This window comes from Aedes aegypti, chromosome 1 (genome assembly GCF_002204515.2).
Source record: "Aedes aegypti strain LVP_AGWG chromosome 1, AaegL5.0 Primary Assembly, whole genome shotgun sequence".
Lineage (NCBI taxonomy): Eukaryota > Metazoa > Arthropoda > Insecta > Diptera > Culicidae > Aedes > Aedes aegypti.
In genome coordinates this window covers 81,763,022-81,786,150 of record NC_035107.1, presented here as the reverse complement: position 1 = coordinate 81,786,150, position 23,129 = coordinate 81,763,022, and the positions used below count along the sequence as shown (strand labels likewise).

The window sequence follows — 23,129 nt, the reverse complement described above, 5'->3', positions numbered from 1 at the left end:
GGATTTATGTTTGTTGATTTAAGGACAACGCGCTCAAAGCATTTGGAATAATAAAAACTTGCATTATTTGTCCTTAATATACAATCTATCAACATTGGATCGGAAACATCAGATTTGTCGAGGTCGTTGACCTATCTTTACAATACCAAAATATCAATCTAGTCCGGTCTATCTGAACATCGATCATTTGAATCGAAAATAGGTATACATGCTGGATTGTCCTTTGGCCACTCGCGGTGCGAACATAGTTCTCTTTATCATTTTCTTCAGTTTCTGTTTCACTTAACCTTAGTGTTGAATACACTAATAATTTTTATTTTTAATTAGCAATTTGTCTAATAAGATAAAATCATATTTTCATTCATTAATTTGAAACTAAAATTTTATACTGTTCAAATAAAGTTTTGTTTAATTTATATTGAGTATTCGTTTACTGTATTATATTATTGGTGTATTTAGTTAGTCAAACTGTCATGCAACAATTACATTTCCAATTGATAACTGTTTGAGGAAAAAACATAATAAAAGTTATTTAAAATATTATATTGAGGTGACAAATTCTTAAATTTCGATGAGATTATTTCATAATTAGTTATATGACATGAAACATTTTCGATTGTAATAGAGGCAACTTCTTAAACTTCTTAAAAGGTTATCTTCTTAGGTAATGAACTGAGTTTCATCTGTCGTAAAAATACTACATTTTACTTCAGATATAGACATTAATCCAGCCCTATTAAAATACCTGCTTGTTGAACTCATGAGCAACAGTATCGTTATAGTTCATTTCCTAGTTTTCCACTGGGTCAACGTGATAAGCATTCAAGTTTTTCATTTGTAATTAAACATTAAAACAACGTAAAATAGCAAATCAATTTGTGTTGGTAACATTTGTTGTAAACCGAAACGTTTATTGTCGTTGACGTTTTGACATTTCATGTTTTCAAGCCTCAAGAAACATTTCCTCCGTTCGTACACGAGCTAAGCTTACCGCTGGAGGAATTGGCATTAGCGTTCATGCATAGGAACATTAACGTAATTAGCATTTTTTTCAACATAACTATACAATACACTGATTCTGACGAATAGTAGTAGTTATCACATCTTTTTTTTTTCTTTGAATTAATTTACATTTACCCACCGAGTTTAAACACATTAGAAACAATTAAACCTCACCGATATTTTCCTTTGTCAGTTTTCCATAGATCCACTGCATGTTTTATTATATATTCCTATTCACAGTCACTGCTAGGTTACTTTTGTTATTTGTGTTCTAATTATTCTTTGCTTAGCCACACACACGAAGTTTTATGAAATTATAATACTGAATCTTTGGGTACGTTGCAAACTCGTCGCCAATGTAATGTTCCGTGAAACAGGTTTATTATGGATCAGTAAACAATCAAGAATGACATCTATTTTCCCAACATGCTAGTTTGGCCTACTAGTACATCAGCCTACTACAGTACCTATTCTAGGTCAGCGGACTCCGTGGGAAGCAGGTCTTCAGATATACAAGCGTAACTAAAGATCTCTTGAAAGTTTCTGAACATCATTTTCACCCATATAGGCAAATGAAAATATATTCTTTCTGCGTTTAAAGACTTCCAAGTTATCCAAGAATTCCTTTGCACAAAAATGGATAGAAAGTTACGTAAATGGAGATTTTAGTGTCCTCGAAGTGCTACACACTCTTCTTTGTAGATACCACCACTGCTCATCGCGTCTTTGTCTCATTAATTATGCCGGCGACAACTCTCATTACGGTCGGTGACGGGTGGGAAAATGCAGAAAAGCCAGCAACTAAATTGTATTTAGTTACCTTCCAGTAGTACCTACTGCTTGCATTTTTGCAAGCATGTGCGAAAGCGGCCAAATTGAATTGAGTGTAAAGGCTCACTTGGGAATGAGTAGGGCATCTCATCGCAGCCGGTTGTAGACTGTACTAGAGTTACGTGTAGAGTACAGAAAAGTTGTGTCCCAAGGCTAGTTTTGCACGCGCGTTCACCTTAGAAGAGAAAGTTATGAAGAGCACTCATGTATGTCGTCGTACCTGGCGTTGAGTTTAGTGCTGTCTGTGTGGCCCTGTCAGGCTAAGAGGATCTCCCATCTGGGCGGTATAGTATACTTGAATTGGATTCAGTGTTAATTTTTGAGTTCATGGCAGAAGTCAGTAAAGTGTTTTATTATGTGAGCTTTAGCGTTGTCCCCGTAGAATTGTCTACTTTTGTTTACTCTGCGAACCTTTTGAATGCTGTTTTCATGGTAATTCTCAATTTTCGTATGATATGTAACACTATGATACAAAAATACAACAACAAATTCTCCGAACACCAAATCGAAGCAGTCTCTAGCCCAGGCTCTTTGATTCAAGTGAGGTCATGGTCAGTTGTTTCGAATTTGATGGATTTTGGCAGGAGATCTTGAACTCCCAATTGCAAAGATAGGAGACTGTCGCGTTTTGCCAGAAACTCGCAAACTTTTTTTCAAACATCTTGAAGAGAACAAGCACATTTTTTTACTTATGACGACAAAACTGAACGTTTGTTCAAAGTCGTCAGGAAAGATCTCTCAAGTGACTATAAGTCACCTGAAGAGATCAAAAATGGAATAAACGATTTACTTTGGTTTTCTCCAGTCCAAGTTATCATAATGAAAAAAAACCCAATTTGGCATTCTTCGGAAAGGGCTTTCTTAAGAATATTTTTTAGTTAACTTCAACAAAAAATATCTAAATAATATTGAAGCTTTAGAAAATAATGACCCAAACTGTAGTAATGCTGACCCAAGGTAAATCCTTTGCCGATATCGTAGCAGGTAATTTGAACTCTTCCCCTTTTCATACTACTAGTACCCGTTCTAATTGCTTCAAATCAAATGGAAAAAACCCTGCCGCCACAGGAAACTTCTACTCCGTCTCTTCGTCTACCGAAAATTCTAACGGAAAATCATTAGATCGAGTGATATGTCTACCTCTGATTTTAATTTTCTAACTGAACAATTGAATCTAATGATTGATGCAATGTTCAAAGCCACCACTATGATTGAAGCAGTCCAAGTTGGTGTAAAATTTACTAATCAAATTGTTATTGGATTACGTTTTTCTAATGGATCCAACAAATAATAATTAAAATATTTTAAATTGGAATGCTCGTTCTCTGAATGGTAAAGAGGACGAGCTGTTTAATTTTCTTACAGCTAATAACGTGCATATAGCAGTTATTACTGAAACGTATTTGAAACCTGGATCTAAACTCAAAAGAGATCCTAACTTTTTTGTTTATCGTAATGATCGACTTGATGGGGCATGTGGAGGAGTTGCAATCATCATTCATAGGCGTATAAAACATCAACTGTTTTCGTCATTTGAAACTAAAGTTTTTGAAACTTTAGGTGTTTCAGTTGAAACACAGCTTGGTAAAGATACTTTCATAGCTGCTTATTTGCCTTTTCAATGCTCTGGATAGCAAGTTAATTTGCTCCAAACTGACTTGCGAAAATTGACTCGCAATAAGTCAAATTTTTTTTGTCATTGGTGACTTTAATGCCAAACATCGATCATGGCAGAATTTTATTTGACGAGTGCTCTTCAGTATATTTCTCAATTCAATACCCTGATAGCCCTACATGTTTTGCCTCTTCTAGAAATCCATCTACGATTGATTTGGTCTTAACCGACTCTAGTCATCTTTGTCGCCAACTGATTACTCATGCTGATTTTGATTCTGATCATGTCCCTGTTACATTTCAAATATCCCATGAAACGAATCTCAATCCTATCAGTTCCACTTTCAATTATTTTCGAGCCGACTGGAATGAAAACATATGAAACATTTATTGACTCTAATCTTAATGTTAATATTCCTTTACCAAACAAAGCTTGATATTGACAATGCTCTTGAAACTTTAACAAATTCTATTGTTGAAGCCAGAAGCATTGCAATTCCAAAATGTGAAGTAAAATTTGAATCCGTGATTATAGACGATGATCTTAAACTCTTGATCCGCATTAAAAACGTGAGGAGAAGGCAATTTCAACGCACGCGCAATCCTGCTATGAAAATTAGATGGCAGGATTTGCAGAAAGAAATCAAGAAACGTTTTGCACAATTAAGAAACAAAAATTTTGAAAATAAGATTTCTCAATTGGACCCGGGCTCTGAGCCAGGCCCGCATGTGGGGGGGTACCGAGGGGGCAAATGCCCCGCCCCCCCCCGACCAAGGGGGCCCCCCGAGAAGTGAAAAAAGTGAAACACAATACAATGAATCAATGATTCAAAATATAAAATACAAATCCGATAGTACCGTCGGACGGGGCTACTTTTGATTCCAGGGGCTACTTTGGACACTCACCTTTTGTATTTATTAGCAGCGTAAATATTAATCTGAGAAATTTTGTGTCTTCAGCACTTTTACTAACCAATATATGCTCTACCACTAGGCATGATTTATTCTTGGAACAACATCAACAATAACAGGAGAAACAAGAAAACATTTTAAAAAAGCCCGAATAAATATTCACAAGGTATAAAACATTGGCTATACAAACTTTGTTTGAATTCTACCCATGTCTTGGAAACTTATTAGGAGCATCACAAAACTATCGAATCGTCATGTTTCATAAAAATCTTGTGATTTGTTTTGCTTAAAATTGTTGTTTTATTAAAATAATTGATCAAAGGTCTTATTTTTGCGACTTTAATTTTATTATAATGTTTTGGTTTGTGTATTTTACAACATAAAAAAATAAAATAAATGTTTGTAAAAGTGAATAGACATAAAACACTTATATTTCAAGACGTACCAATGCCAAATTCACAACATAATCTCTACAAAACTATTTTTCGTCATATTTTCTATGAATTTGCAGTACAGAACAGTTGCATCCTTCAAATGTCTAAATTAAACTACTCTTAAGCCAGCTCTAAACTGCTAAGAAGCTAAAAGCATATTGCAAAAGCAAATTTACTTCTTTACGATCTTGCAAAAGTTTACTTCATAGATTGCGTTTTTAATGAAAATTATTTACTGGTATTAAATTAGTTACCGGTATTAATGTGATCCTTCAACATATCGTTCATATAACAGTAAGAATAGAAAAAAAGAGTTTTTGTACATAACTCATTTATCATCGCAGTACCTAGTAGTTAGGTCGATCGTTTATGTCAACATGAAAATCGAGCATTCGTAACTGATAGTTCCATTTAAGAGGAAGTTAAAAATTTAAGTTTGATACTGCAAACCGAGAATAGTGAATGACATGTTTCGTTGAAATTTGTTATATATGTAGGGACGTTCCGATACATCCGATATATCGGAGTATCGATATTTTGCTTTCGATATTCGATATATTGGTATCGATATTTCCTATTCAATATATCGTTGGTATCGATATTTTCTTCCGATATATCGTACATTAATATAAGGAAAACAATTGTAGGGTTTTCTTCATTCATAATTCATTTTATGTACCGTAAATTCGGGTGAAATTGATCATCATGTCACACAATTTTATTCTTACTAATAGAGCACCAAAACCAATCAATCTTGTAGTGAATGAACGTTGTTTGTCTTAACTATTGTCGAATTGTGTGTTGTGAAGTTTTTCTGTTAAAGAATGTTTATTTCTATGGAAATAATGTAAAAATGCAAAATCATGTTCGGGCGGGTATTCGAAGACTTCCATAAACTTCTAGTTCAAAAAAGGATTTGAACATGGTACCATTCTCAAAGCTTGTGAGTTTGCTAAATATATATCCCCAAAACAGATTTTATCATCAAAATTTGTACCAAATTGCTCATTTTGTTGAAAAAAATTGAATTTCAGTTAGATGTATGAAAATTGCCTACATTGAGGCGTTTTCTGCTGTATCTTGAAGCTTAATTATTTAATATTTCCATAAATATTCATTTGTTAAGAATTTAAAAGCATATTCGGATTCAGTGAGCTCAAATTAAGTAAGTTGAATAGTTTTCGAAACTAACAATTATTGTATTGATAAGTGATCAATTTCACCCCAAAATGGGATTACCCCGATTTTTCATTTTAGAGATTTTAACATTAAAATCACATTTGTTAGAAAATTTCGGTACATGAGCCAACAAGACCATCGTACTCGTTTTCCTGAAAAAAATTGTTGGGCATAGACAACAGTATTAAAAACAGATCAGAAAAACCGTAATAAAAGATCAATTGTACCCGAAATTACGGTAGTTAAAAAAGTAGTTACCATTCGAATTGTACTATAATGTATTTTAACAGAAGATGTTTATGTCCATTTGGGTCAAATTACCAATAATCTTGAGTATTCAAAGATTTTTTGTTTTTCAAATCTTAAAAAAACTAAACGGCAGGTCTCTAAGCGATTTAGGAATTTAGCTTTATTTAGATATATAGGGGTCCATTTTGTAAATTGAGTGGATTCATGTGACTCGTCTATAATCATTGTCGATCAAAGTAAGCATGCATATTTCAGATGTCACCCGTCGACTCTCATAGTAATCCAGTCACATAGAGTGACATCTGTCTATAAATTCGAGTGACAGAGCCGAGTCGAGCAAAAGCTTTGGTCGACAGTGACTTCAGTCGAGTCGTTTTTGGTCGACTCGACTTATAAAATAGGGCCCATGATATTCCGATATATCGATATTTTGATTCAATATATCGGTGGTATCGATACTTTCATTCGATATTCGTATCGAATCAAATATCGATACTTTGCAATATCGGAACGTTCCTATATATATGTATAATTGACTCAAGCTTTGCAATTTTCTACATTAAGTTTATCAATGAAAAACATTCCATAACATCACAGTGGACGACAATCTATTGAATCAGTTTGAAAGTTATAAGGAAAAATTATTTCATTAGCAAATTGTGAAAATGCCAAAGTAGCCCCTTTTTTGTCTTGAAGGACACACTTTTTTCGCTATTGAAGCATTCTTGTTATTTCTTGATGGATTTGCCTCATATTTTGCACATTTGTTACGTACATATACAACTTAAATATAGGCAAAAATTATCAACATCTATCCATAATTCTAAGAGTTACAAATCCTCAAAGTTAAAGAATGTGGAAATAATGTCAAAAGAAGCCCCGTTTGACGGTATTTCTTACACAGATATTATGACATGAGATTATGTTATGTTATTGTTAGTAGTAAATTTCGTACGATTTTTATCTTAATTTCTCAGTTTCAATGCAAATCCTTCTATTCGTTAATGAACACCATCAAGGTTATATCAAAAACTTTAACATATTTTTCGGGTTAAGATACAGCAAACTGCCACCGCTTTCTGGATAGATACTGAATGATCTTGAAAAGACGAAGATACTTGGTAATTCATACATTTCATTGATTCTACTATCAGTATACTGAAACTGCTATTCTATCAAATACATCTGAAATTCTAACAAAAAATTGATATTTCCATATCCTACTGTATTCTTTTTCCATTTGTGCCAGATCTTCCAAAATTTTATATTATTATTTTGTTAAATTATTGCAATTTTTCCTACGAGCTTAGAATTTACCATAATGTTGACCCAAATCCATAGAATTTGTTTGATATAAACACTAAGAGCTTAGAATTTACCATAATTTGGCCAAAATCTACAGAATTTAGTACAATTATATTTCCCTCGATCACTAAATCACTAGTCCCAGTAGATGATAATGTTATCTAGGTAATTTTTCTAAGGTTTTTGCTAAATTTTCGCTCGAGGGCTATTTACTGATACTGTAGTATTATCTGCAAGTTGTCTAATAGTTCATAGTTCTTCCAAACTGTTGTCAAAATCTGGGACATTAAAGTTTTAAAGCAAAGGACTAACACATGAGCATTGGAGAATGCTCATATAGCTAATTCTAGAAGTTGTTGTTGACCGAAAGTGAAGCTCATGAATTGTACTGAAAAGAACGCGCAACGTTTCAAAAGGACCTATCTAACATTGGGAGGTTCTCTTTAATCAATAACTAAGTCACATTAACTTCTTCTGTTGCGTTTTTAGTTTGAATCATTAGTATAGGAAAAAAGCTTTAGTATTCCACTGTTTCAATCGAATGAGAGCGAAAGAGAAAAGAATATATCATTTGTACATAGGTCCTTTAGTAATGTTCAGCGAGAAATTGCCTTATCCACAAAGACTAGTTGAATATCTGATTGAAGCAACGCTAGACAATCGTTTCTTCGTTTAACGTTACAAAAATCAAATTGAGTAATTAAAACCATATTGTTCAATCCAGTTGCGATAGCAACATTGGTTTCAATAATAAAGGTTAGAAATCAGAAAACTGCAACGTTAGAAAATAAAATAGGCAATCGATTTGCTTATGGCTTCGATAACGACTGTCGTTCCAGTACAGCAAATGGAAATATCTGCAGTTTATTTAAAAATATTTAAATATATATTTATTATTGTTACCCAAGTCTCGACGATTCATATAGTCTTGATTTCACCTGAAGCAATTTTAATTATGGATCTGTTTGAGAACGATTCAGAAAAAGTTCAATCTCATCATCTATTATTGTCGACGCTTCAAGTATTTCATACAGATGATTTATTTGCGCAACATTCACGAAGTCTATTGTCAAATTCGAGTATAATTACCTTTTTTTCAGAGTTTTCCTGATACTTTTTTCATATTTATTAACTAGATTTTTAGCCCTGGGACTACAGCGTTTTTCCTTTCCGAAGGAAGTCAACACTACGATTTTAAATAGTCATAAATGACTATTTTGGGGATGGGATTCAATCCAAGATCCTCGGCGTGAGAGGCGTGTGTTCTAACCACTACACCAGGTCCGTCCCTTCCTGATATCTTAATTTAATAAAACTTTTCTATGTTTAGCGTTTGACGCTCATTTTGTACCAAGGGCCCTCACCAAAACGTCTGACCCGGGCCCCCCGAAGCCCAAATCCGGCACTGCTCTGAGCCCTTTTGGAAATTATCTAAAATATTGAAAAAACCTCAGAAGCCAATACCGGCATTGAAAGGGGAAAACAAATTATTACTAACTAATTGCGAAAAAGCTCAAAAACTTGCTATGCAGTTTGAAAGTGCGCACAATTTTATTTTGAACTTACTAGTCCAATTAAAAATCAAGTTACTCAGGACTTCGAAAATATTCTCAATCAAGAGAACGTTTTCGAAAATGCCTGTGAGACTGATTTGGAAGTCTCACTTCTTCACTTCACTATTATTAAAAAAATCAAAAATATGGAAGCTCCTTTCGATGATGGAATATTTTACATCCTTATCATGAAACTTCCAGAAAGTAGCTTATCATTCTTGGTTGATATATTTAACAAATGTTTTCAGTTATTTCCCTGACAAATGGAAAAATTCTAATGTTTTACCAATTTTAAATCCAGACAAAAATCCTGCAGAAGCTTCTAGCTATCGTCTAATCAGTTTTGCTTTCTTTCATAAGTAAACGTTTTGAAAAGGTCATTTTGAACAGAATGATGGACCACATTAATGGAAATTTAATTTTTGCCAATAATCAGTTCATATTCCGCCATGGGCATTCGACCACTCATCAACTTTTATGTGTAACGAATTTGATCCGTTCCAACAAATCTGAAGGCTATTCTACTGGTCTTGCTCTTCTAGAATAGAAAGCGCATTCGACATTGTTTGGCAAACCTTCATTTTTTCCAACATATATTGTTAGAATAATTCAAAGTTATCTGTCAAATCGTACACTTCAGGTTAGTTATCAGAACTTCAGATCTGAAAGACTTCCTGTAAGAGCTGGTGTTCCTCAAGGCAGCATTTTGGGACTAATATTATACAATATTTTCACATCTGACTTACCTGATTTACCTCAAGGATGTCAAAAATCTTTGTTTGCGGACGACACAGGCCTCTCCGCCAAAGGACGAAGCCTGCATGTCATCTGTAGTAGATTGCAAAAAAGTTTGGATATTTTTTGTTCATTCTTGAAAAAATTGAAGATTTCTCCTAATGCTTCCAACACTCAGCTAATAAATATTCCCACATAAACCAAAAGCCGTTTATTTAAAACCTTCAAGTAGACATGTTGTCACAATGAGAGGGATTCCAATAAATTGGTAAGATGAAGTTAAGAATCTAGGGCTCAGATAAGAATTTAACTTTCAAAAACACACATTGAGGGCATTCAAGCCAAATATAACTAATATGTAAAATGTCTCTATCCCCTTATTAAAAGAAAATCAAAATTTTGTCTTAAGAACAAGCTTTTGATCTTCAAACAAATTTTCAGGCCAGCCATGTTGTATGCTGTACCAATATGGACTAGCTGTTGTAATACCAGGAAGAAAGCTCTGCAGAGGATTCAAAATAAAATTATGAAAATGATTCTGAAGCTTCCTCTCTGGTATAGTACTAAGGAGTTACATAGAATATGCAATGTTGAAACATTGGAACAAATGTCAAATAAAATAATTTATATATATTTTTTTTTTGGGAAAAAATCGTTACAATCTTCTATTGCCATGATTAATGCGTTATATATTTAGATTATGTTAGGTTAAGTAAATTGAAAGCGTTTTTTCTTTTAAAAGCAGGTAAAATCAACTCACCTGTGAAAATTCTGCTATGACAAATGAAATGTAATATGTTGTTAAGGTGAAGATGCATCGAAGCCAAACATCAAATTTTCAAGAACACGGATATGGAGAACCAAACAGCTGGTGGTGGTGACCAATCGATTAGGTTTTCAGCTCAAACGGATGTTTTGTTCTCCAGATCCGTGCGATTGAAAATTTGAACTTTGGCTTCGATTCATGTTCACCTTAACAAAATGTTAATAAAAGCTTTTTTTTTGTTATACCAAATTAGGATGATAGTGTTGTCTAATAGTGTTGGAATAATACCAATAATAATACAAATGCATGAGAGGAACGTAAAGAGACTTAGTAGATGCACGCATTACGGAAAAGCGTGTGATGTAGTTCCCATGTGAACGCTTTTCTTTCACAACATTGCGCTCGCATCGCCTGTTAACATATCACACAGTAAGTACGTATTTCAGGTGTGGTGCGAAACGAAGTGATGACGAGCTATCCGCTGGCTTGATAGGTAGGGGAACTGGGGGTAATACTTCCATGTTAGGGAAAAATGCGATTTATGCTGTTGAAGACAATTATTATATGCTTCAGGCCTCGAAACGTCAATTAAAGGGCGAACACGAAATTATTGCGATACCGAAAATGGCATGCCAATTTTCTTATAATGTTTCGAATCAAACCAAAATTCTATCGATGGAGCCTTGAGTGTAAAATTGAAGGCATTTTCGCTTGATGCCCTCCATCAAAGTCTTCACAGTGTCATCCGGTACCAGTTTCTCAGTTTTTTTTTTCCATTTTCTTAACATGTCCTTCTCGTTTTTGTCTGTCTTATTGCTCTTCCAAAGTTCCCGCTTCATTATTGCCCAGTACTGCTCCACCGGGCGCAGCTCCAGACAGTTTGGCGGATTCATGTCCTTTGGAACAAAATGGACAGAATTGGCCTCATACCACTCCAGGACACTTTTGGAATAGTGGCATGATGCCAAATCTGGCCAAAATAGCGGAGCTTTGTCGTGCTGTTGCAAGAACGGCAAAAGGCGCTTCTCGAGGCACTCAGATTTGTAGATCTCGCCATTCCCTGTGCCCTTTATCACGAAAGGCTCACTCCTCAGTCCGCAAGAGCAGATGGCCTGCCAAATGAGATACAGGTATGTTCCGTTTTTATGAACACGATCGGCAATTTTCAGTTGATTTTCTTAGATAAAATATTTTACAAGTTTGAACAGAAATCTTCAGTTCCGTCAGGATAATATACATTTTCATCATACAAATGTAAAGTATTGATGTTTAGGAGCTGTATGGAGCATTTAAATAGTTTATTCGTATAGGTTCGTAATGAAAACTGATTGCAGACTCCAACCGATTAATACGATTCTGCGATAATTTATCAATAGTTTTAGTTTTCTAGGTCATAATTCCAATAAATGTTATATGGAATAATAGAACGATAATTACATAAATGTGCTTTGCATTATGAAATGGGTCGTATTTGTAAAAATAACTATAAGAAAGTGGGTCAAGCTGATCAAGTTTTTTTTTCAATAAAGATTTAACAAGAAAAAATTTTTTTTTTCTTCTTTTCGTCCTCATCCTTATGCTTCTTTTTATGGCATTACATCCCAACTGAGAAAGAGCCTTCTTCTCAGCTCAGTGTTCTTGAAAACATTTCCGCAGTTATTAACTGCGAGCTTTTTTGCCAAAGTATATTTTTTACATTTTTGCCCACACACGGTTTGCGATTGAATGTAGGGTTATGTTGCGAAAGTTTTGCAAACTGAAATGAATATTCACGGTTTCATGTGCTATGAATTGCCAAAATCTTATGAGTAAAATTATTGTGAGGATTTTTCTACAACAGTTATCACTAGACTGAAATTTCACTAATCGCCATTCTAGAACAGCGCCACCTTCGCCTTTTTGCTTTTCGTTAGATCACCAATAGGCTAGCACTAAATTAAACTTAAGTTCTAGTTTTTTGTTTAGTAAAACTTATATTAAATAAATTTATCAAAATCACAATAGTCTACAAACTCCAGAACAAGCATCAATAAATTAGGACTTTTTGGTTAGAAACTTGTTTGTTTAGTTTAATGATTACGCTTATTGCAGTTGGTACACGCTCAAAAAAGCGTTCTGGAAAACGTGAACTGTCAAAAATACACCGTGAACTACCATGAACGTTCTCGTATACATGATCTAGTTCACGGTGTATTTTTGCTTGTTGACGAGTTCACGCCTGCTGTTCACAAATACGAGAACGGATTTTTTTCTGTGTATGAGACTCTTAATTAACCTTTTGGCCTGCGAAATTGGTAACAATAGTGATTTGCAGTTAGCATGCATTTATAATGAATTTCAAAGAACAGTTTATTCTTACAGTCTTGCTGCTGATTGTATTTTCTCGGCTCATCTTGAAGCATGGGAAATTCCTTCAAGGAACTGTTCAAGAAAACGCTTTTTTTCTGATCGCAGTACCCAGTTAAAAAGAAATGTCAGTTCAAACGAGAATCGCTGTAGAAAATGTCTGCAAGGAATCAGCGAGAATTTTCTTGAACGGTTCCTTTTCAGCAGCAAATCAGCCTTAAAGAAGGATAAATAATCAATTTTGTGTTAGTTTAAGGAACAGTCAATGCTGAAAGAACAACATCCTAAATGTAAGCAATAATTCACTTCTGTGTTAGCGGTAATAGCTGCCAACATAGATTTTCGCAATTTCTAGTAACCACAAGTTTGGTGTCTTCTTTTGACAACGGAGAAACAGTGAGATTATTTAACGTAAGTGTTCACCGACTCGTTTGGTTAACTAATATACGCAATCAATGGTGCAGAGTTCAGTTCACACGTTGCATTCATAATCTTGGAGGGGAATAACATCTCACCTAAGTTAACTCTTGTGAAATAACATATTTTTAATAAGACTTTTTATAAACGTTTTAGAAGCCAATAACTTATAAAAATATTCAAATATGAATGAACAGCCTATGATCAAAAGAAGGAAAAATCTCTTATAAAAATTTTAGCAAGTTTAACTTCTAACCCTAGTACACCGTTGGTAGGCCAGAGACGAGTCAACCATCAGCTAAGAGTCTTGAGTTTCAAACTTCGTCCTGAATGATCGGATCGTTTCAATTATTCTTTTATAGCACTTATATAGCGACATTTTTTTTCCGTAATTCGGCCAAACGGCCCATTCAGCCAATTTGCATTCGGTCAAATAGCGTTCGGCAAAATAGCGTTCGGCCAAACGGCATTCGGTCAAATAGCCGGACGCCGCTATAATCTATACAATGCTATCGAGTTTTAAAGATAAAAGATTATGTCCAGATTATATGACGGGGTCAACAGTCCTATCAAAAATAAAATAAACTCGATCGTTGCCCAAATATTCTTGAATTTATTCCCAGGTCCATCCCTTATAAGAAAGTACTGAACATACTGTCTATTACATTCATATCGATGATTTTATGATGCCATATTATATAAGAAAAAGGAAAGGTCTCTGTAACTATCTTAAGTTCGTCTTCAATTAATCACAAATTCCAGTTGTTGCTAGGACGTGGCCAGAGCAATTATCGACTGTTGAAGCATGCATCAATTTTGTCAAACAGCCCACGTAAAGTTTGAAAACTCTTATTGATAAGCTAATAGGAAGGAGTCAAACCTTATTGAATCGTATCAGACTTGACACCTACCATGTATCGTTGGTGCTCAATACTAACATAATGTCGAAAAATCAATCTTGACAGAATTGAAAAACATTTGAATTGTTTCAAAATAAACTTTAAGTTAATATTCTAAGCATTTAAAATAAATAAAAATTTCATTTTTTGTGTGTTGATAAAAACGGAATAATTTGTTGACGAAATCGGAACGTGACAAAATCGGAGCGTGACAAAATCGGAACGTGATAAAAACGGAACATACAAATACAGGTTATTTGGAGGCGAACTTCGACATTTTCTTCTTCTTAAAATTGTCGTCACATCGAACTTGCTTTTGCCGGTGAAAAACTCAAATCCCGGAATTTGCTTAAAATCGACTATTATATACGTTTTTTTTTTTAATTTCTTTATTAGTATCATTCCAAACATTACATTCATTATTTCTTATATCTAGGTGTTCTGTGTTATAAGACAACACTATCATCCTAATTTGGTAACACAAATCTATGATTTTATTAACATTTTGTTAACAACATATAACATTTCATTTGCAGTAGCAGTTCAGTTTTTTTACAGGTGAGTTGATTTCACCTGCTTATAAATGAAAAAAAAAAAGTTTTTAATATACTTAACCTAACTTAACCTAAACATATAACGCATTAATCGTGGCAATAGAAGATTGTAACGATTTTTGCCTGAAATTATTAATTATTTTATTTGACATTTGTTCCAATGTTTCAACATTGGATATTCTATGTAACTCATTGGTACTATACCAGGGAGAAAGACTCAGAATCATTTTCATAATTTTATTTTGAATTCTCTGCAGAGCATTCTGCCTGGTATTACAACAACTAGTCCATATTGGTACAGCATACAACATGGCTGGCCTGAAAATTTGTTTGAATATCAAAAGTTTGTTCTTAAGACAAAGTTTTGATTTTCTATTAATAAGGGGATAGAGACATTTTACATATTTGTTACATTTGGCTTGAATGCCCTCGATGTGATTTTTGAAAGTTAAATTCTTATCAAGCATGAGCCCTAGATACTTAACATCATCTGAACAATTTATTGGAACCCCTCTCATCGTGACAACATGTCTACTTGAAGGTTTTAAATAAAGAGCTTTTGGTTTATGTGGGAATATTATTAGTTGAGTTTTGGAAGCATTAGGAGAAATCTTCCATTTCTGCAAGTATGAAGAAAAAATATCCAATCTACTACAGATGACACGCAGGCTTCGACCTTTGGCGGAGAGGCCTGTGTAATCCGCAAACAAAGATTTTTGACATCCCTGAGGTAACAGGTAAGTCAGATGTGAAAATATTGTATAATATTGGTCCCAAAATGCTGCCTTGGGGAACACCAGCTCTTACAGGAAGTCTTTCAGATCTGGAGTTCTGATAATTAACCTGAAGTGTACGATTTGACAGATAACTTTGAATTATTCTAACAATGTATGTTGGAAAATTAATGTTTTTTAATTTTACGATCAAACTTTCATGCCAAATACTGTCGAATGCTTTTTCTATGTCTATAAGAGCAAGACCAGTAGAGTAGCCTTCAGATTTGTTGGAACGGATCAAATTTGTTACACGTAAAAGTTGATGAGTAGTCGAATGTCCATGGTGGAATCCGAACTGTTCATTGGCAAAAATTGAATTTTCGTTGATGTGGGCCATCATTCTGTTCAAAATAACCTTTTCAAAAAGTTTAATGATGGAGGAAAGCAAACTGATTGGACGATAGCTACAAGCTTCTGCAGGATTTTTGTCTGGTTTTAAGATTGGAATAACCTTAGCATTTTTCCATTTGTCAGGAAAATATGCTAATTGAAATCATTTGTTAAATATATCAACTAAAAATGATAAGCTACTTTCTGAAGTTTCTTGATGAGGATGTAGAAAATTCCATCATCGCCAGGAGCTTTCATATATTTGAATTTTTTAATAATAGTTCTCACTTCTTCCAAATCAGTCTCCCAGGCATTTTCGAAAACGTTCTCTTGATTGAGAATATTTTCGAACGCCTGAGTAACTTGAATTTCAATTGGACTAGTAAGTCCTAAATTAAAATTGTGCGCACTTTCAAACTGCATAGCAAGTTTTTGAGCTTTTTCGTAATTAGTTAGTAATAATTTGTTTTCCTCTTTCAATGCCGGTATTGGTTTCTGAAGTTTTTTCAAGATTTTAGATAATTTCCAAAAGGGCTTAGAGCCAGGGTCCAATTGAGAAATTTTATTTTCAAAATTTTTGTTTCTTAATTGAGCAAATAATAATGATAATTTTCATAGCAGGATCGCGAGTGCGTTGAAATTGCCTTCTCCTCACGTTTTTAAGACGGATCAAGAGTTTAAGATCATCGTCTATAATCATGGATTCAAATTTTACTTCACATTTTGGAATTACAATGCTCCTGGCTTCAACAATGGAATTTGTTAAAGTTTCAAGAGCATTGTCAATATCAAGTTTAGTTTCTAAAGAAATGTTAACATCAAGATTAGAGTCAACATACGTTTCATATATATTCCAGTCGGCTCGTAAATAATTGAAAGTGGAGCTGATAGGATTGAGAATCGCTTCATGGGATATTTGAAATGTAACAGGGACATGATCAGAATCAAAATCAGCATGAGTAATTAATTGGCTACAATAATGACTAAAGTCGGTTAAGACCAAGTCAATCGTAGATGGATTTCTAGAAGAGGAAAAACATGTAGGGCTATCAGGGTATTGAATTGTGAAATATCCTGAAGAGCACTCATCAAATAAAATTCTGCCGTTGGAATTACTTTGAGAATTATTCCATGTTCGATGTTTGGCATTAAAGTCACCAATGACAAAAAATTTTGACTTATTGCGAGTCAATTTTCGCAAGTCAGTTTAGAGCAAATTAACTTGCCGTCCAGAGCATTGAAAAGGCAAATAGGCAGCTATGAAAGTATATTTACCAGACTGTGTTTCAACAGAAACATCTAAAGTTTTAAAAACTTTAGTTTCAAATGACGAAAACAGTTGATGTTTTATACGCCTATGAATGATGATTGCAACTCCCCCACATGCCCCATCAAGTCGATCGTTACGATAAACAAAAAAGTTAGGATCTCTTTTGAGTTTAGATCCAGGTTTTAAATACGTTTCAGTAATAACTGCTATATGCACGTTATTAACTGTAAGAAAATTAAACAGCCCGTCCTCTTCGCCATTCAGAGAACGAGCATTTCAATTTAAAATTATTAAATTATTATTTATTCGATCCGGAATTATTAGAAAAACGTAATCCAATAACAATTTGATTTGTAAATTTTACACCAACTTGGACTGCTTCAGTCATAGTGGTGGCTTTGAACATTGCATCAATCATTAGATTTAATTGTTCAGTTAGAAAATTAAAATCTGAGGCAGACATATCACTTGAAGTGGGTACATTTGATTTTAGACGTTGGGATTTGCTTGAATCATCCTTCGGCTCACCTTTCCCTCCGTCTTTTTGTTCTCCGGTCCCCGTTTTCTTCCAGCTCCTTTGCCGTGGGCCAACGTCAACCGCTCTTGGAACCGCTTCAACACTCCGGAGACGGTTGAATAGTGAATGTTCAACATTTTTTCCAACTGCCAGTGCGACAGGTCAGGAAACTCCAGGTGTTTGGAAAGAATTTGTTCTCTCGACTCGCGTTGGTTCACCTCCATTTTCGTTGAATCGAAAAACACGACATCGAGTTTGACAGCATGTTAACAATACATATCAATGAGAAAGTGTGCAAAATTTGGTTGATTTTTACCCAATGGTAGAAAAGTTATGCCCTGTTGCATGTGTCGCAATAATTTCGTGTGCGCCCTTAAAAAAAACTGATACCATCGTTGTCTCCAGTTATGCCAGTAATGTGTCAAGACCCCCTGCTGCTGTTAATATTGCTACACGGTAAAAAATCAGCACGTTCGATTGAATAGATTGATCACTTGACTCAATTCAAAACACCAATCACCATGATTTGAAGGGTTCTAACTTTGGATTTGCGCTACTGTCTCTATAACTAGACTCTGAAGTGAAAAGTCGTTGATTTTGAACAACATATCTTTTGTATAAAAGCAATCATTGACAGCTCGTTGTAGAAACTGATTGAGATCAATTCAATCCCTTTCAACAGATGCGAGTTGGTGTCGAGGTAAGGCACTAGACTTGCACTCCGAAGATTGGTGGTTCAAATCTGGGTCAGGCGGAAATGTTTTTATTTTAACTTTTTTTTATTTCAAATCAAAACACGCAACGTTAAATTCAAGTGCTGTTACCTTGATTTTGTCAAGATTCAACAGTAGTGCAAAACCAAGTGCAGAACTATTGATAGCATGATGCTTATTTTTTACCGTGTACCAATAGACCCATCCAATTGCCTACACGGAGAAAATGAAGTACTCAAAAGTGAGTTCATTCCACTCAATTCCGGGGGTTTGTGCGTTAACCTAATTTTGAGTTGATGGGGTAGAAGTTGTTTTCATTTGCAGCCATGCGAAAAAATACCTACTGACTTAGTTCTTTTCACTCAATCGGCAGATCAAATAACTCAACTTCCAGTACTGTGCCACTTACTCAAAATTGAGGTAACGCACGAAGGTTCGGGTTTTGGGTTGTTTTGCTCTTCGCTCTCTGACAACAATAGAAGGAGCGAATGAAATAGGGAGAGAAAAATAACTCAAAAGTAAGTTAAAAAATACTCAAATATGGGTTTTCCGTTTTCTCCGTGTACGTAGTAGTGCAATGTTGACAAAATTTTCTTTGTTTGCTGTGAGAACTGTCACAACATTGTTTTTGTTTGCAGTGAGAAAGCAAACATGAATAGAATGGCTGCCGAGCATTCACTTCCTTGTTGGACTGACGTTCACCGACAGCTCAAATGACGTCAAACAACTATCGATACGTTTTTATTCTGAGACTTCCTCAGAATAAAAACGACTTGTGTAAGATTGATCGTGCGTTGGTGTTCGTGGCAGTTTACTTGTAGGCCTCTATAGATAGACAGGACGATAGGCCTTTTCATGTGACAGGTCCGTCTATGCATTTGTTTACATCGGTGGAGGACCGGTGCATACACGAGGCTGTCATTTTCATAGAAGAACTGTCAAAGAGCTTCCCGATCAGCTGTTTTGGAACGTCATGTGAATAAGCCTATAGATTACGGCATGTACACGGAGAAGAACGAAAATACTAGTTAGTGTACGATTTAATATTTGTTCACTATAATTCTCTTTTATGTTTATAGAATCTTAAAAATTATTCACCTAGTTATTATATTTTATACCTCATCATGGTTATTCACGAATTATTTTTCACCATGCTTATGTGATGAATCACGCTACTCTAGGGACTTTTTCAAAATAAAGTACCATTTTGTTTAGGTCAGAATCAACATCGCAACGTGTTCTTAAGCATTTTTCGCAATTATAGTAAAATTACTCCAAGTGTAATGCCAATCCGAGTTTATTGAACTGTGACTCAAGTGAAAATAGTAAGAAAGAAATACAGAAATGTGTTAATGTGTATAAAAAGCAAAGTGTCAGGAGTAGATCATCCTTCGCTGCCACAATGCCGGTCTTTCCGCGATTTTCCCGGTTCGGCTTGTATCAGAAATAGCACCCTTAAAGGAGATTTTTCCACAAAAAAAGCTGCCGCAGGAAGCGGTGAATGGAGGTAAGTTCGTTTATCATATTTATTTTGGAATTTTGTTATCATTTTGTCACTATTCCAGTTCATTATACGGGAGTCCTCATCAATTCCGGCCATCGTGAGCAAGACGGATTTGCGGCAAATATGCTGGAAATGGTGGATTCTGACCAAAGGAACAGACTGGCAGCAGCAATGGGTAGCATATCAGATAGAACTTGAAATAAATGCGTTTCATGCGTTTCACATTCTTACATTTTTCAGTTCTTTGTTTACTTTAAATAAAGAAAAATGGTTTATTTTATTCATAGCACAGAATTTTAGGATTATAAGCATTTAATGCATAATTTCTGAATAATCATTTACCAATATAAAACCCGTTTATGATAGCCAAGATTAAAACGCTAAAATGCATATCACTGAGTGAATAGACCGAATATGGTTTTAGAATGGTGTTTAAGCCATCTAGTATAATATTTTCTTAGCGTGTATATAGTAATAATATTGATACGAAAAATGCACATTTGGTTTGGTTCTAATCTGCAGTGCAGATGTTTTGTGGAATTTTAAATAGAGATAGGCATTTTACCCCACCACGAGTGGCCGTCAGTTATGGTTTCAAAAGCTGTTTTTTACTTATCTCGTTTATTTATTTGACAGGCTCGGGCGCCGTAAGACATAACATAGCCGAAATCATTTCTTTTTTTACATTGTTTACAATTTGTATTTATTTAAAAAAAAAACTATGTTACTTTCAGGAAGTTTCGAGGTTAGGGATTATATTAGGAACAGGAAAGGAAAGGATTTTTCGGGATTTCAAATCTTATGATGATACTTAAGCTACTTAGACTACTAAGCTGATGAAGTTTGATGGGACAGGATGACCTGATCTGTAAAAGCTGTTTTTTAATAGACTTTAAAATGACTACAAACACTTTTATAGATTTTTTGCATTCGTAAAACACGTTCATCCAAATCGAGGCGCGTCTTGCCCTCTATGAGCAAATTTCCCCCAGTTCCCCTACCGAAGTGTAATAAGTACAAAGGATGTGGTCGCCAGACAAGGCAACGAACGAGAAACCGCACCTCGGTTTCCCGCCAGGCCCCCGACCCCCTTTTTCTCCCATATGGATTTAAATATGCAAATGATTTAATTATCTTCTTTTCGCTACATGTAATAGGGAAAAAATCCCGGTTCGCTTTTGTGTGGCAAGTCGTGGTGCGTGATGCGGTCCACCTGATGGAAGGGTAATAGCTTCCGGAACCGCGCGAGTAAGAGGTGGCTAGGACACTATTAATTTGTAACGCTTGGGATCGCTTCCTATTAATGGCACAAAGACAGGTGGCTACTATATGAATAGAAGAGCATAATGTGTCGCGTAGAGTAATGATGTTCTGAAGGATGAACGGGTTTGATTGAATTGACAGTGTAATCAACGTGATGTTCCTCATTATGAAACAATCCCTGGAGACGCAATATGAGTCATTATAATTTCTTCCGTTGAAAGTTCTCTGCAAGCTGTCGTGCATTATTTATAAAAAGGAAGACAGCAGAAAACGTGCTGATTTAAACGACGAAAACTAATTTCCTTTCAATCAGACCATCTTCTTGCCATCCAAGACGACGAAAGTGTGAATAAATAGTATTGCGCAAAGATATTTTTATACCATAAACCGAAACTGTTTCACCGTTTGTCTCTGAACAAGAAATAAATCGTTTCATTTCCTTTCTTCTTCGATTACGGTAAAGTAATTTTGTGGTGCCCTAGACGGGGCTATTTATATTCAGAAAATGGATTTTATAAAATGAGCTTTCACCGAAAGGCCGAAAGTCACAAGACTTCCGTCTTGTCTAAGGTCCTAAAGACCCGTTCCAATTTTAGTACCAACCGCTTAAGTTTAGGCCAGAAACACATGCTTACTCAATTGTTAAATGTTTTTCGTTAGTCCAAACACATTTTTCAGTTTTTTAGATTTTGTCACACCTTTTGGTTTAAACCCCAATTTTGAGTGTATTTTGCTTTCCGTGTTTTTTTCCGAAATGTCAGATAGGAACAACCCCAATGTTAAAAAGTAAAACCCCTGTGGCGTATTTGTCGACTAATTATAAGCAAAACATCATTAAAAGTGTCAAGGTTTAAATCCAAATCCAATCCAAATTCAATCCGAATCCAATCCAAATCCAATCCAAATCCAATCCAAATCCAATCCAATCCAATCCAATCCAATCAAATCCAATCCAAATCCAATCCAAATCCAATCCAATCCAATCCAATCCAAATCCAATCCAAATCCAATCCAAATCCAATCCAAATCCAATCCAAATCCAATCCAAATCCAATCCAAATCCAATCCAAATCCAATCCAAATCCAATCCAAATCCAATCCAAATCCAATCCAAATCCAATCCAAATCCAATCCAAATCCAATCCAATCCAAATCCAATCCAAATCCAATCCAAAATCCAATCCAAATCCAATCCAAAATCCAATCCAAAATCCAATCCAAATCCAATCCAAATCCAATCCAAATCCAATCCAAATCCAATCCAAATCCAATCCAAATCCAATCCAAATCCAATCCAAATCCAATCCAAATCCAATCCAATCCAAATCCAATCCAAATCCAATCCAAATCCAATCCAAATCCAATCCAATCAATCCAAATCCAATCCAAATCCAATCCAAATCCAATCCAAATCCAATCCAAATCCAATCCAAATCCAATCCAAATCCAAATCCAATCCAAATCCAATCCAAATCCAATCCAAATCCAATCCAAATCCAATCCAAATCCAATCCAAATCCAATTCCAAATCCAATCCAAATCCAATCCAATCAATCCAAATCCAATCCAAATCCAATCCAAATCCAATCCAAATCCAATCCAAATCCAATCCAAATCCAATCCAAATCCAATCCAAATCCAATCCAAATCCAATCCAAATCCAATCCAAATCCAATCCAAATCCAATCCAAATCCAATCCAAATCCAATCCAAATCCAATCCAAATCCAATCCAAATCCAATCCAAATCCAATCCAAATCCAATCCAAATCCAATCCAAATCCAATCCAAATCCAATCCAAATCCAATCCAAATCCAATCCAAATCCAATCCAAATCCAATCCAAATCCAATCCAAATCCAATCCAAATCCAATCCAAATCCAATCCAAATCCAATCCAAATCCAATCCAAATCCAATCCAAATCCAATCCAAATCCAATCCAAATCCAATCCAATCCAA

At 34.9% G+C, this 23,129-nt stretch overlaps 1 protein-coding gene across 1 annotated transcript in view; it reads right to left on the bottom strand.

The window, feature by feature from the left end:
* LOC23687488 (metabotropic glutamate receptor 1) overlaps positions 1 to 23,129 on the bottom strand; it is an 85,952-nt gene that overhangs the window by 4,873 nt on the left and 57,950 nt on the right. The window lies entirely within an intron of this gene.